The following is a 17,119-nucleotide window of genomic DNA, read 5'->3' as shown; positions in this document are numbered from 1 at the left end:
AAATATAGCAGCTACAAACTGAAAACAAGAGATAAATATAATCAGTGCCATCTTGTTAATCATCCAGGGACCAGACACTGTCCGCCTCCCTCACTCCTCCAGATTTTGTGCCTGACCTTTCCCCCCAGAGAACACTCCAGACAGAGGTATGTGAGGAAAAGAGAGTAAGGTAAGCTTTTATGAGGCCTTTAGAGTTGTAATTTTCCTTTACCTTTTCCCGGGGGGGGGGCTTATTTTTCATTTTTACCTAAAAAGGGGGGCTGTCTTATTTGATGGCCCTGCCTTATCATCGGGGAAACACGGTACTACTGATCACTTAGCTATCTCTGGACCAAAGTTCCCAATGTAGTTTTATTGCAGTGCTGTACTTTCTACGTTCTTTGTAAATTGTTTGCCACCCCACTTCGTGGTTTACTCATTGTCACCCCGTTTCTTCTTGTGCGTGCAGGAAATCATGGATACACCTCCTGGTCCTCTGTGCTATTAGAATGTCTGGGTTTTCTGTAGAAATTCCTAGTGGTCTATATAGATTGTTGACGTCCACTCTCAGCCTAACTCATGCACGGGCCTGCAGTCAATCTCAAAATGTAGGTACCAGTGCATCAAATTATTAGAAGTTCAGTGCAGGGAAGTAAGCAGGTAGTGGGAGAAAGGATTTGGGTTTTTATAGATCCTGGGTTGGCTGGTAAATTTTAAAGATTAATCTCATGCTATTTACATTTATTTCAGATAAGTTCTTCTTTATATTTGTGTACATAAATCTAGTGTTTGTACTTTTTTTTTTTTTAGTACATTTTGTTCTAAGTGCTTGTTTTCTTCTATTGTATTCTTAGACAGATGCTCCGACGCTGCTTTGAAGTGTGCATCAGTGTGACACAGAATATCCCTGCAGGGTGTAACAGTGAGGTGTGCTGTGGGAATCTCTCCCCGAGAAAAAATCTTTCCTGGTATTTCACACAGCATGAAAACCTCTGGAAAAACCCACTTGCCATTATCATAGGATGACTCAGACTTTTCTCTCCCACACAGTTTTTTGAATATGCCATGCTTAAAGCTTTAATTATTGAGAGAAAGCAACAACACTTATACATACTTCCCAGATGCCCTGCTTTTTATAACACTGACTGCCCAATGTGTTAGTACAATATTAGGCTCAAGTTCGTTTTAAAGTTAAACCTGAGGAAATTATATACAGCCATAAGCAATGTAAAGACTTATAAAATTTGAAATATGTATTTACAGCATTCTAAGAGTAGAGCTAAATGTCAAGTAGATATAAAATACCATTTCATTTAGGTATGGTTTCTTCCAAAAGCATTACATCTATAGCGCTATAGAAGCTCTCATGCATAAAATGCAATAAAAGTACATTTAAAGATTCTATTTGGTAGTGATGTTCCAAGAATAATCAAATAAATGCAGTGCTATGGTTAAATGGGCAATTGGTAGGCCATGACATGGTGCAGGGTGTGATGTCATTATTCCCAGAAGGCTTCAGTGCCTGCAGTCACTTTGTATTTTGTGGCAGCTGCAAAAAATAAGGGAATAACAAAAAGAGCTATGTAGGTGAGTATGACTAAAGAGACCATGTCACTTGGGTCACAATGGGTACCAATACTGTAATTGTGAACTTTCTTCATAGTAATGACCTTTCTATGCTGAGCCTCAATACGTTTTTCATTGCATGTTTATTTTATATACTTACAGTAGGACACTTCTGAGCGCTGCAAGAGAGGTCCGCAACAAGGTACAACTTTGGTCTTCATTGTTTACCATTTTGTTTCATATTTTTATCTTAACACCAGTGGATATTTGTGGGTAAATCCAGCCTCAGAACTAAATGAAGGGGGGAAGATGCAAGTATTATTAAAGACAAATAATAATCAGGAAAGCAGACACATTTGATGTGTTCCATGTCAAATAAAAAAAGCATGCTATCATTAAACTAGCATGCTATCTTCAAAAGAATGTATTTCAAGTTTCAAGACCATGACTATAGGTGCTACTGAGAGCTATTCTGCTAATAAATGCAGTGATTCCTACTGTTTTTGAAAATTATTAGAAGTCTGGTAATCAAAAATAGATTCTGACATTCTTCACAATTACAATAAAACCCTGCTAAACATCTTCTATGTTTCAATTTTAAAGATTTTAGGTTTAAAGGTTTTGGGTATCAGGACATAAAAAATATCATCTTACATGTTACATTATGTAAGATGATCTTTTTATGTGATCATCATTTAAGCTGACTAACTCACAATAAGGAAGCATGTGTGAAAAATTAAGTACACTCTTACCAAGTCTTTGGAAATTTAGAGGGTAAGTAGCAGCCAGGAGCTACACTTGATTAATTGCTCATCAGCAAACACCTACATAAAAAAAAGTTGTGGCAGTTTGGTGTCCATCAATCTGGTAAGGATTAAAAGGCTATTTCTCAACAATTTAAAATCCATCATCCTACAAGTAGAAAGATGATTAACAAGTAGAAGACATTCAAGACAATTGCCAATCTTCCCAGGAGTGGAAGTGCCAGCAAAGTCACACCAAGGTCAGACCATGCAATGCTCAGAGAAAAAAGAAAGACCAAAGCGCTACACATTTAATGTTAAAGCTCTTGAGAGTACAATTAGAAAAATACTAAACAATGATCACTAGCACACCAGTAATTCTTCAACAAATGGCTGAAATGGAAAATAATCAAAGTGTTGACCTCAAGAGAGTTGTGCATATTTGAGTACCTGTAAACCTCAATAAACTATAAACTGAAGCAATGTTGTAAAGAAAAGTATGACTGGATTTCATCCAAATTATGTGAGAGTGATCAACTCATACAGAAAATTATTACTTGAAGTTATTGTTACTAAACATGTTTTGGAAAGCATTTAAATCATGACGTGCACTTAGTTTTTCACTTATGGCTTCTTAATTTTGACTTCAGGTATGTTAAATAAAAGATGACAGTAAGGAATCTGTTGTATGTTGTTTTAAGAATCTGCTAAGAACCAAATTATTTTTTTTATTATGTCCCAACAAGTAAACCATCAAAATTAAAGGAGTGTACTATATTTTTTATGACTATATGTTTATATAGATGGATAAAGAGTAACTCATAGAGGTAGAACTGCACATAAAATATATTTCTATATATTCTCTCCAGCTGTGTGTTCCACAAGCTTACTACTCTGTTGCCCAGAACTGGTCCTATTTAGAATTAAATAACATCCAGCATTGTTTACACACTTCCTGTTAGTAGAGGGTCACACCCCCAGGGGTTCATCATAAAACTATGCTGGGCGCAACGGGGAATGCTGCAAAGAGCAGTCTCAAAAATGCTCAGTGGGATTCTAGGAAAAAGAGGAATTTTGGGGTGGGGGTTGTTGATCAAACTTGATTTTTGGCTTTCAGGCAACACTAGATTATATCGCCTGTAGTTTCAGTATTGTGTTTTACTGAATCCTGCTGAGAGTGATATCCGTTTTATATCCTGCAATTTATCTACTGCTATAAAGCTTTCAGGAAAGAAATTATCTTCAAAAATACAGTTCTTGCATCTACTCTTTTCATTATGTTATTTTTAATAATATTTATTTACATACCATCATCATTTCCCATCGTATTGTAAAAAGTCATAAATATATGAAAGGAGGTTGGTACAAGTAATAAATACAAATAAAACAAGAAAACACAGAAAGATTGCAAATATACAGTTATCTTATTTATTTTTACTCTGTAGTTAAATATGTAATTGAGGTGTATGAGTGGCAGTCCATAATAACCTCAGTTTAACCTTTTATAGACCAATATTAAAATACTAAGTTAAAGTGGAACTAAACATTTAAAAAAACCATGAGCAAACATGTTTTTTGTATTGCAAACTGAACAGGCTTTTTTTTTTGTGTGTGCAAACAACCATACCCAAAGCGGACCTAAACTTATCTTTTTAAGGTAAAATTTAATTTTTTTTGGGGGGGTGCAGCACTGCCCCTTTAAGTCTTGATTTCCACGGTGATCAAGACTGAATGGGAGCGCAGAGCCTCCAAGAATACCTATGTCATGGACCGTCAGAGGCTCTTGGCTGCTCCTTTTGTTCATGCCCGATTTCATCATTTTTTTCACTAACTGGAAAGAGATGCCAATCTCACATATGTGCAGTGAGATTGTCTCTCCTTTTTCCCCCTTTGCAGCGGGCTACATCACCCGATATCGCACCTGCACAGTGTGAGATTGGGTGCCGTAGCAAGAAGACCAGTAGAGAAGATAGCGGCGCCTTATACTTTTACTAGATCTGCTTTAACTGCCTATTCTTAATCTTCTTGCAAAGTTACACTGAGCTGCACATGCAAAAACCTGAACCTGGAATAGGACTAGGTGAAGATGGCGGCACCCATGTTGGAGCGAACACAGGTGACTGTAATTTTTTTAAAAATTATAGGCAGGTAACTTTATCTTATTGCAGAAGAGACCTTTGCCTTGAACTTACAGCCAAGTGTAACTTTCATTAAAAAACAAAATAATTCACTTACCTTTACCTGTGAAAATTCCTTGACACTGCACAGGCAAGAGATCAGGTGATCTGTCTTCCTCCAAATGTAAAAAAAGTGTCAATCTCACTAAACAAGAAGGAAATACAGCATTTTTATTTTACATTAGAGGAAGGTCTCTTGATAATAATATGTGATCCAAGTATCCCCAGAGGCTGCAGGTTTTCTCTTCAGTCTTTACCGCTTTGGGGGTCATCCCCCAAAAAGTTTTTTTTTCATAGCCACCATTTTAACTAATGTTAAAAATGTGATGATAGGTATGTTTATTTTAAAAAGGCACTCTGTATGACAGATTTATGGAGGCTGTCATTGCATACCTTACTTTTTAAAAATGCTAGTACCCTGGCTCTTAAGTATAGATATTAGTTTTCACTTTTATTTATAGACAGTCAGACGTAACCATGCATTCAGTGTTTTCGGAGGCCTTTTCAAAAGGAAGACCCAATACTTTTCCAAGGTCAATCTAAGAGTATTCTTTTGCAGTCTCTGTTTATGCAGACTGAATGGGGAAGAAGTAGTACAAAGAGCTAATCGGTTGTGCTGCAGTGCTCATGTGCTAACAGGGAACACGCTTGCAGGAGGAGATGACAGAATCACAGAGATGTACATCTCCTTGGCCAGTTATGGGCTGGGGGTAGAGACAAGACCAAGCTGTATTACTTACCTGCTCCAGGGAAAAGTCAGGTTTTCAGGCTGCTTTGCATGAATCTGTGGAATAAACAAAAAACAACAAATAGAAATACAAATCCTCTGGCATGTAAAACATCTTTCATATATGAATTTAATATGTATATCCACCTTGGATATGCCTTTCACTTTAGCTTTAAAGCAATGTTAACAGTCTTCTGGGCATGGGTGAATAAAGAGCAATGGAGAGTATAACTATGTCTGTTTTGACTTAGTTTTGCAATTTTTTCAGAAGATAATGTAAATGGATGTCTAGGCCAGTGATTTTCAACCACTGTGCCGCATCACACTAGTGTGCCGTGAGGGATTTTCAGGTGTGCCGTAGGAAATTATCCAATTATCATTGTAGAGTGTCTGTGCTGTAGTGACTGGCAGAGTAATGTAATACTCTTCCATGTCAGTGGGTGGCAGTAGGTAGCTTAATTGCCATTTTTATTCTTAGAGACAAGAGAATTTGTGGTGTGCTGCAGGATTTTTTCAATGTAAAAAATGTGCCAAGGCTCAAAAAGGTTGAAAAACACTGGTCCAGGCATTTGGTTGTGTGAGTAGGACTGAAGGGAGAATGGAGAAACATTATCTCAAGGAATGGTGAGACTGGTAATATAGCTTCTATAATACATTCCATCCACAGTCTAATTAAATGAACTGAAAGCCTCAAGTTATTCCTAATACATGTAAACAGTAAATAAAATGCTATATAGGCCATGTCAGCAAGGACTGTCAGCAAGTTTTAGGCTGCATGTCAAGGACATTGCAGTATGCTTTAGCTTTGCTATGCTTTAGTTTGAATACACAGGCAAACGCAGGCACTTGAAATCAAAGCAAAGCAAATCTAAGGCAACCATGGAGACTGGCTGGTTGCTATAAATGGAAAGCTAGGGGGGTGCTCTTTAGAGCTTCAATATATGCAACTTTAAAGTGATGGTTTGGCGCCAGTGGAGAACTAGGCCCTAAATTACTAATTAATTTATTACAAGTGGTTTACCCTTTCATTCCATATAGACAATTTTAAACAATTCCTGTTTTATTTTTCTTACCACATTTTATTTAATTTTCTGCATGATCTGTCTGCCCATTATCTACTCAACTTACTTTGTTTTAATTGCTTTAATTTATAAGAACCTAAATCTATTTTGTGCCAACCAAGAATCGTTTTAAGCAAATTTAAGTGCAAACATACTTAACAAAATTGTACGTTGTACTTCTTTGCCTATAGTGTAATTACTAATCTTAGAAATACCAAGTAGAGCACAGGAATTCTATGAAACATGTGCTGCTAACTGCTGTTCCCTATTGTTTTCCAGATAATGTGTTTCTAAAAGACAAGCAAAAGAGGAAATCAAAGTAACATGTTGGTGCTGAAAGGCAGCTATCCACTTTATTCTACTTGCTTATTTACTTACTAAATTTATTTTTAAGCTGTTATTAACAACACCCCACATAGTTATAACAATGTTGTTTTGAAAATACTTTGAAAGCAACAAATATAGTTATCTAGCTTACACTTAAAAATAAACCACAGGTTGGTTCATAAAAATAAATCCCGCCAACTATGGCCCTGATTTGTTAAAGCTCTACAAGGCTGGAGAGAATACATTTTCATGAGTTAAGCTGGGTGATTCAGCAGACCTGAAATTAATTTCTTAAAAATCATTAGCTATTTGTTAGAAAATGTTTTAAATCCTGGACCAGATCCATTCCAGGTTTGCTGAACCACCCAGCTTCACTGATGAAAGTGTATCCTCTCCAGTTTGGGAGAGCTTTAATCAGGCCCTGTATGTACACTGCAACACTGCACTGCACATTTTTACCTACATGTCTACTTTCTGTAATCACTTGATCAGGCCCAGAATTATATTTAAAGGGATCTCTCACTGGGAAAATATGTAAACTGACATTTCTGACATGGCTCTAAAAAATAAAGCTTGTCTGGTTGGTGTTCTGATCCTCGGCCTTTAAAACTTTCAGAATCACTGACCCAGAATGACTATGCAGCTCAGATAAATGCCCCACACCAAGTAACTCCATCAACTACATAGGGGAACTTTCTCAAATTTTTATCAAGAGTCCAACCACTTGTGGGCTCCCCGTTTCTGACACATTTGGTTCAGTGTGTTGCAAATAAGCCAAAAGCTACATTTTTGGCAAACAAAATATAAATGAAACACTCAATGGTAAAATATTTTTTACATACTGCTAGAATAAAGCAATCAAGAACTTAAACTAAGAGAGAAATCTTGTAACCCCGGTTTTATCTACTACACAATACCATAAGGAAGTTATCCATGGAAGTATGTTTTTACATTGCCATCTCAATACAAACAAGGAAAAAATACACAATATATGTTGCCAGTTTCAAAACAGTTCTTATTAGGTCAAACAAAAGAAACATGTTAACGGATTTTTAGCAAGCCTTATTATAGATCTTTTTTCATGTTTCACAGAACATACATAGGGGGTTGTGAAATCTTAGAACTCAGTTGCATTTGTGGCAACTCATGTCTAGCTGTAGACTGACATCAAAATAAAATTGCAAAAGAATTATATCAGTTTTTAACAAAGTTGGAATTTTCCTTTAATGTAACTTGGGAAGCCATCTTGTCAGTTGTCATTAGAAGTAATCCATTTAGGGGATCTTAGCTCTTTCAGAGGGAAAACACTCAACACAGCTGTCCTTATCTGTTAGTGTCAATGAAGATGGTGCCTTGGAGCACTCTTCAACTACAGCGCCTTATCACATCAATGTCCTTTCACATATTTGGTGCAGTTTCCAGATATCAAATTCATGCACTAAATTAAAGCAGTACTAAACTTTACCTGGTTATTCTTCTTCCTTAATAAATACAGCAAATTAAATTTCCACTGAACAAAACTAAGCATTAAAATGACCAAATATGTGTTTAATAGACCTTGATTATCTTTCCTTGATTGTGATTATTGCTCTTTGTCTTTACAAGTAATACATATATTGTTATAAACCAACCATCACAATGAATCTCAAGGACTTTTCCAGGAAAAAGAAAGAAATCTTAAATTGCATATAGTTTTTTTTTAGATTTTCTGCTTTCTGCTGGAGGATTTCCATTCACTTTCTGCTTTAAGGATGAAACAGAAAGTGAGATGAAATCTTCACAAAGTTAGGGGAATTTTCTTTTTGAACAGTTGTCATGGAGATATTTGTCCTCTTTGGATAATTTATCTTTACACCTTGCTTTCAAGACAACACTAAAATGTTGTTTTCTTTTCTTTTTATATTGGTAAACAAATTTCCTGGCATATTCGGCTGCTGGGATAGAATTAAATCCCATCCCACATCGCCTGTCCATTCTGTTATAAATAACCTGCTCACTTGCAATATTTATTTCCAAACCTTTCCCCACCCTTTCCAAAACCAATAAAGGTTTTACTTTTAAATTCATTGTAATGTGAACGCAGATGAAAAATTGTGAAACCTACCGGTATTGTAAAAAGACAGGGAGCAGAGCAAGCCATCAAATAGAATGGGATTTATTTACAGCTAATGCAGACAAGCAGACTCATTCTTTATGTGTCTTTACTAAATATAATAATGTGACTGCTATCATAATAGATTTCAAGGACTTTACAAAGTGGAGAAAGAAAGCATTGTTTTTCCTCTTCAAAAACCTTCCAGCATTGTAAAAAACAGAAAATAGACCAAGTACTGCGTAGCCACCAATGTATTTTAGCGATAATACAGACAAATTGGTTCATCATTTTTGTGTCCCAATTAAAAGTAAGGAAGTTTCCTGCAAATATAGAATAAAAAGTTTCTCTGCTTGTTACATGCATAAACATTTTGAATTACTGTTTCTATACTAAATATTTATCCAAAAGGGTTGCTTTTTTGTTGTTTAAAGATATTAGGACTTCTTATGATCAAGAAAACCTTGATTAAAGCAGAAATAAACCTCAAAAATAAAATAAACTGACCTGCCTGATCAAAATTTTTTTAGAGTCCCCATTCCTCCCTCTGTTGCAGGAGCCACCATCTTCATATTCTTAGCCAGGCAGGATAATGTTACTATCATGCATGTGTACAGGAGATCAATCAATCCCAGCAGATCTGAGGGATGTCTGTCCCTTCTGCAATCAACATCCTGCCTGCTCACCGTTCTATAGTTCTGCTTTAAGTATCGTTATGTCAAAATGTACCCTACCACCCCTAAATAGCCAGTAGCTGACAACTTAAATCTAAATTATTAAATGGATTAAAGGAGGTACAAAATGTATTAACAATCTTTAGCATTTCATGTTTCATAACCACAAGATACAATTTTAGTACTGATTTATGTTAGCATATGTTGGCTACAAAACCTACAAACTGTTGCAGTGTACAGTGGAAGAATATTAGTTGCACTATTGCAGAAATAATAAATCACTGAACTAAACAACTCTGATTCCTGTTGTGTAAATTGTAAATTTCCCGGGTTACATCATTACAACATTGAAATTTTCCCAGCCAGTTGCATTGTCATATTTAAAGGCACCCCACATGGCAAAAACAAATGAACCTTACCCTCAGCATACCATATTATATAATAATATAAGTAATAAAGAACACAGGTCTGGTTTTGCTGCATGCAGCCTATTGAAAATAAAGCTAAAGTAATGCAGTCTAAATGGACTCTAGAGTATGAACTCTCCATAGGATTAATTAAAGATTACAAGGCCAAGGCATGATCAAAAATATTTTTGTTTGTTTTATTTTTTTATTTTTGCTGGATTAGAGCAACTATATAAAATATTTGGAGTGGCATGGGGGTAAAAAATAAATGCAAATATAAATGGAGTCACGCTTTAAGTTTGTCATTGTTCTGGTTATGAAAATGCTCAATGCCTGGCTTTTCTGCTGTCCCTCAGGTTTTATTACCTTAGTCACTAAACTGGAAGTTTAAAAGTTTGGAAAAGTTTATTGGTGTGCCTGGCAAGCATTGCAAATGTGCCACTAAACTAGTTCCAAACTTCTTGCTGACTGTATACTGTAAAATGATTATTATTATTATTATATTACTATTATTATTATTATTAATAATATTAACAATAATAATAATAAACAGAATATACATATTATGCAGCACAGTACATTACTCTTAGATATCTTACAAGGAAGCTTGTTGCTAAGATTTAAAACACATCTAAAAACAAACAACAGTGCATTTTAATTAAGCACAAATTTCAGATAATTTTTCTTTAAAACAATTATTTAATAATACTTTCACAGGTTTGAAGTATGATCTTTACATTAGTGTATTGCTTATAGAGGTAAATCTGCCCTTTATTGTCTGTTTGTATTTCACTGCATACAGTCAACCTCCATGATCAACAGAAGGAAAAGTAAAAAAAAGGATTGTGTACAACAGGCCAAACATAACTGGTATATTTGAATTGAAATAGAAACAGCAAGATACAATAACTATACATGACTTTCAGGGGGAAGCAGAGTTTGTACAGTGTTTGCAGCGAGCAAATTTTGTGGCCCCCACATACACATATACATATGTGATTGTTAGGACCAAGTAATGAGCAGTGGTAGCAGGTCAGTCTATACAAGAGACAATAATGTTAGAATAAAAGCCAGGTTCAGATGTCTGCCTGTGGTTTATTTCAAAGCTTTCACAGCTCGCCAGTTTAAAACAGATTTCAGGCTCGTAGCGAGTGCTATAATACAGCTGTGTGAACAGAAAACAAATCTCCTTTATCTGAGCACCATTTGAACACATACCAGCCCTGACTGATAACAAACTTAACTTCTTGCTTTGCTTTCTACAACAAAGGAAGGGGGTGACATACAGTTATATGACAACAATGACAGGTCTGTCCCAGATCAGACCTCTTTTTTTAAGTTCTGTCAAGAATATTTAGATCAACATTTTTCTTTAGCAAAGTTTACAGAAACTCTATGAGAAATAAATATTGCCCCTTATAAATTGGAGAATTTAATTTGTAAGAAGTTTAAGGGAAAAAAATTACAAATTAAAAAAATCTAAAATGTCTGGTGAACTAATATGAAAGTACTGCAATGCTACTTTGTCTAAAGAATGATAAGAAAGCGTGGTAAATTGCCAGCTCACAACAGAGGACCATGCCAGCAAATAAAGCAAGCAGGTAGATAAATAAACCTTTCACTACAGCTATGAATAATAATAAGCACTTACGTGAAAATCTGTCCAATAAGCAGGGAAAGGATCCTCGAGCTGGCAACAAACAAGCCTCGAGTAGAAGACATCTTTAAAAGAGGAAAATGGAAAAAGGACAGTTTCAGAAGATACTCACCAAAAAGTACACCCACCTCTCTCCTTTTTGTCATGGCCTGAGGTTAATGGGTTCAAGTCCGTTCCTTTGGATAGGGACATGGGTAAGAGATTTAATGAGTAAGGATGTGAGGCTTGGGTCTTTGTGGCTGATCTCTATTTTATTGGCAATTGAGTAAAGTGTAATGTTAAAGTGATTTTTGTTTGGTATAGTTCTGGTTGAGAAATGATTACAACCATTAATAAAGGTCATGACTTTTATTCCCAATAAGGTGTAAGGCTTGTTAATAACTTAAGTAAGATAGAGTTCAAATGATAAGGTTAATATTTTGTTGGCTATGCTCTTATTGAAAGTTTACTTCAAATAATTTGTTTGGATAGAAATATTGAGGCTGCCATTGATGGAATCCTTATGAAAAAAAACAGTTGATTGGCTGCTGTTCTGAGATTTGATTTTCTGAAAAAAAACATTGGCAATGACCTACAAGTAATTAAGTCCATAGCATAATGGTGTTGCTACATTTTTAGAAGGATAGGTCAGCATTGACAGACAACACATTTCACCCATGGCGGGTGTTCTTAGGCTTTGGCTACAGCTTTAGCCAGTTACGTAGTCTTTACAAGATGTAGATCCTATCATACATAAAATCTATTTGAAGAAACTGTCTGTGGTTCCACCTGCCTACCATACTTCAGGACACGGTATTGACTTAGGTAACAGCTGGTACCACTACACACAGCAGGGAACCAAAAAATGTGTTGGATACACACAGTTACATTGTTCCAAGTAGAGAAGTGTTTCCTTATAAAGAGGAAAATAAGAGGAGATTTCTTGCCACGTTTCTTCTTTCAAGACTGGAGAAGATAGACTTTCATAAGTGAACCTAGGTGATCCAGCAAACCTGGATAAGATCTAGTCCAGGATAGAAAACATTTACCAACTAATAGCAAATGATTATTAAAAATGTATTCCAGGTTTGCTAGATCTATCAGGTTCACCCATGATAGTCTATCTTCTACAGTCTTGGAAAGCTTTAATAAATCAGGCCCAAAATTGTTGTGAGTGAACGTTGTCACCCTAGTACAGAAGCTATGCTACCGGCAAGAAAGACCAGTAAAAGAAAAGAAAGAAAACCAAATAAACTGAATGCAGCCAACATATCTAAAAACACTTGCAATATATTGCAGTTTTCAGGTTTAGATCAATTTGCTTTATTATCTTTTATCATGCTCCCTAAAAGACTGGAAATGTTTTTGCGTTTTTGCGTGCATTTTTTTAACATCAGAACCACACAACATAACATACAGAGCAATATATATCTTCCCTCAAACATTCCTTATGTCAGCTTTTCTATGACCTTTTCCATCATGTCTCCAAACCTAGAAACAGGGATTTTAAACATTAACACCAATTGATAAGATTAGTTACATTAAACAGATCAAATACAACTGAATACCTTAAACCAGTTAAATGATTTGTTTTTAGTATTAAATCCTTGTACAAATTTGAACAATGAACAACTTGAGGTCAGGCCAGTGTATTCCAACTACACAGGTCTTTGTAAGTAATCCCACAGATAATGTTGTGTATTGTTATCATTTAAGATAAATTACAATCCAGAAGCATTAAAATCAGCATAGTAATATGTGGCACAAGCACTACTGAATGCTGCAAATGCTGGGCTTTCATAAATCAAATAAAGCTTAAAAACATTTCTTTAGTATTGCTTGCCTGTCAGTACGGAAAGTGCATGCTAACAGATGAATAAAGATTTCTATCTAGCTTTCTAAACAAAAGAAATGTTGCTTTGTAAAACATTTTTTAACACTTCAGTTTATTGCTAAGAAAGCCTTTGTGTCCAGACCTGTCATCTAAATCACGCTTATACTGGGCAAGACTAAGACAGTCATTGCTATCAAGCTGGACAGGCGGAGAGTCTGAAGTCAATAGAACGCTGAGCCAAGCAAGCAGATGAAACCAGTGTAGAGCTGAGTTCCAGTTCCAAACGCCAAGAAACAAATGCCAGGATAAAGCTGGACATGCAAATAGTTTTATATAAGTATAATGCTGTGTAAGACAAGTAACCAAAGGCAGGGTTGAACAAGCTAAGGTAATACAAAAATTCAAAATAATGCAGACTACAGTCAACGGGAACCAAAACTATAAATGTTGAACTGCTGGAAAACATCTAACTGCATGGATGAAATACATATAAAGGAGTTTTTTTCTGCTTACTTGGTTTTATGTGCGGAAGGATTTTTATTACTTTCTATCGAGTTCTGAGATTAGTCTCTATCACACGGCACAGCCCTGTGTTAGGCAGTGCAGAAGATCTGGCATTATGGCCAACCGTTTACATTTTGGTCTCATCTGTCCAAATGACATTGTTCCAGAAGTCCTGTGGCGTGTTCTGATAGAACGTTGAAAGCCTAAGCCATGCTGCCATGTCTTTTTTACAGAGAAGAGGATTTATCCTGGCAATCCATCCAAGCAAGCTATACTTGTTCAATCTTTTTCTAATAGTACTGACATGAGCTTTAACATTTAACATGCTAACTGGGGTCTGTAGAGTCTAAGCTGTACCGTAGGTCTTGGTTGTTTGCAATTTCTCTAAATATTCTGATGTTTTCTGTATGTGAATATTCTTTCTCACCGTAGAATGTTTGACTTCATATTGCTTCAAATGGCCTTATAAGCCTTCGTAGACTGATGGGCCAAACACTTGGTTCTCTAAGATCATTGATGATATCTTTCCTCCTTAGCATTGCACAGACATCCCTGGCATGGCACACACCTGGATACTACAGACCAACAAACCAGCAAAACTTCTGCTTTTATAGAGGTGGTCACAATTGCTGATGATCAGTTCATCAAGTGTATTTGATTAGCAGCACCTGGTGAATAACTTACCTTTACAAATGCAAGAGAAGTGGTAAGGGTGTACTTAATTTTTCACACATGGCGTCTCCATTTTGGCTTTATTTTTGTAAATAAATAATGACACTGGATTCTATTGTGTGTTGTTTTATACCTTTGGTTTAAAACTTTTTAGAACCTGCTATTGAAATGTTTATTATATACACACATGTACATATGTATACACAAAACCTTAGAAATGAAAGAGGGTGTATTTTCTTTTTCACATGACATATGACTTCACATGTTATAAAAATGTCAAATGATATACTGTATGTGATTGACTGTGTAACATGTTAATGATAATGTTAAAGATATTATTTTACATGTAAATGTAAAAAAAACGTATTTTCTTGTTTTGGTTTCGGATTACAATGTTCACTGAAGCAAATGGTGTAAATATGCACATCATAAACACAATCAAATTGTTACTTTAACACATAATTTTAGAGCAAGCTCCTTGCACTGATTATAATGTTTGCAGCCCTTTTGTTACAAAGACAGTAATCAGAAATCCAAGCACAGCTGCAAACAATAACAGACAACTATGAAAGAAAAAGTTGTGTTTATAAAGGGGGCATTATTTTTCCATAAACTTAACAGTTTTGTATGGACATAAAAGCAGAGCTCTTATAGCTGCCAATTGTCCCTGGTCTCCATGGATAATCCAAAGATTTAGTGTTTTCTTGGAAATGGCATTATTTTTACAGATAAAATGCAGCACTAAACATTTTGTCTACATGTAAAGCCTAGTACACACGTAAAGATCCGTGGATTTTAAAAAGCCCAGAACACATGTGTAAGATATTCTGCCCTTACAATCATGGGGTGGAGGTTGGATGAACAACAGGACAGAGAGGAATTCCACTTGTCCACTTTTGATTGATATTTACCAACATGTCTGATTAGAACCCCAAAAATCAACCAATTTTGATCTAATTAGTTTAACAAAGTTTAACAAATTACACTAATAATAATAATACACTAATAATAACACTAATAGTTTAACAAAGTAAATAACTATAATCTAATGGGGACAAACATGAAGCTGGGAATTTATCAGCAAACACCATTTATTTAGTGATCAATAAAACATTGTTTCATTAAAGGTTCAGGCACAACATTTCTGACAGTATTAATAGGTACCGGTATTTCTGACAGGGGTCAATGGGGATGCGTGGCATGTACAGTGTATTGCTAGAAATGCATTTAGCAATTTTCTCTTAGTGTTGTTACATTAAATTTAAATTGACCATTGCAATCAACTACAAGCATTTCATATATCATACATTTCTTTAGTAAACCTAATCTAATCTTTTCCTATTGAATGTGAACACAAACACATAATAAAATAAAATTCCTGTTCACAAATTTTTGATTATTACCAAAGTTCCAATTTAACTAAAAACTGTAACAAAATGTAGATCAACCAACACAACCCTTACATTTCTAGTCCATGGCCGCCTGTCATTTATGCTGCTCGATATATAAAGAAACCAGCTATAGTGATTTGGTACATTCTCTCAATTTAAATCATGAATATTCCAATAACTAGTCATACTTCCTGAATATGTAACTAGACCATGGAACTTGAATGTTACATTTAAATTAAAAACATTATTACTGTGTAGACACTGCATGAAGCTCTTTGATCATTTAACCTATGTAATAGCAACGCATACATTTGGTCACTTTTGTTAAAGGTTATAAAAAGCATTAAGTCAACTGGAACATAAAATAAAGGGCCCCGGCATGAACTCCAAATAAATGAAGTAGGTGGAGGAACAGTTATCCACAGCATATCAGCAGGTACAGCATACTGGATACTAAGTGCCATTAAAAAAATGTGATAAATTGAATTAATTTATCCAGATGGATAGATTATTAACTTAAATGCATTTTCTACCATCCGGATTTACCAATAATCCTCAATTAAAGTCTGGTATCAAAAATATATTTACCATATTCTATTGGCCAAATCATCAAAATATACTGCAATAAAAAATTAAAATAGCAAATGAAATTTGACAAAATACTGGTAAGAACTTAATATATATTACTGATTATTAAAACATCAACTGCTGCATACATATATCTGCAAGTTGAACAGGTTCATTTAAGGAACTTTTTTACTTTTAAGCAGATTGCAAAGATGGACAGTTTAATTGCGTTTTATCCTCTCTGAGACCTTTGTGGCCTATCAACAGGCCTGAGGAGAAGATATATCACTGCACACATCATAACGATAAACAGCTTAGTGCAAACTGTCAATCACAGAGATAAGCACTCAATATTTCCAATGGATATCTTTGGAATCGGTGCATTCTAAGTTTGCAGGTAGATGAGTAAAGAGTTGTAGAATAGTAGAATAGTTTTTATAGGAGAAGAGTTGAGTTTTTGGATTGATTGTTAGTTGCTTCTAGGGACAAGACTGTGCATTTATGTTCCTGGTAAAGCACTGCATATTTTGCACTGTAATTATTTTTAGTGAAATAAATACATTAAGGGAACATTCACATATTCATACTGAAAACTGCTTTTTTGGACAATAAAGTGCATTGCACTAGGGCAACCTTCAGCATTCCTCTAGTCATACAAAATGCACCTATTTTGCATGCATAATTTTTAACAAAGCACACAATATTGATATATGTGCACTAGGTCTACTGCATATGTGCGTTGGTGTGTAATTCAGAATAAAT

At 35.2% G+C, this 17,119-nt stretch overlaps 1 long non-coding RNA gene across 1 annotated transcript; it reads right to left on the bottom strand.

Moving 5' to 3' along the window:
- Positions 1-1,572: 1,572 nt before the first annotated feature.
- On the bottom strand, positions 1,573-9,438 carry LOC140324002 (uncharacterized). The gene is made up of 4 exons (XR_011919469.1): positions 9,180-9,438; positions 5,206-5,249; positions 4,524-4,610; positions 1,573-1,836 (listed from the first exon to the last, which is right to left on the bottom strand). It is a non-coding gene; the product is annotated as an uncharacterized lncRNA (long non-coding RNA).
- Between the last annotated feature and the right edge of the window lie 7,681 nt (positions 9,439-17,119).

This window comes from Pyxicephalus adspersus, chromosome 2, assembly GCF_032062135.1.
Source record: "Pyxicephalus adspersus chromosome 2, UCB_Pads_2.0, whole genome shotgun sequence".
Taxonomy (NCBI): Eukaryota; Metazoa; Chordata; class Amphibia; order Anura; family Pyxicephalidae; genus Pyxicephalus; species Pyxicephalus adspersus.
Note: the sequence above shows the minus strand (reverse complement) of the source record. Positions and strands in the feature narration are given on the sequence as shown.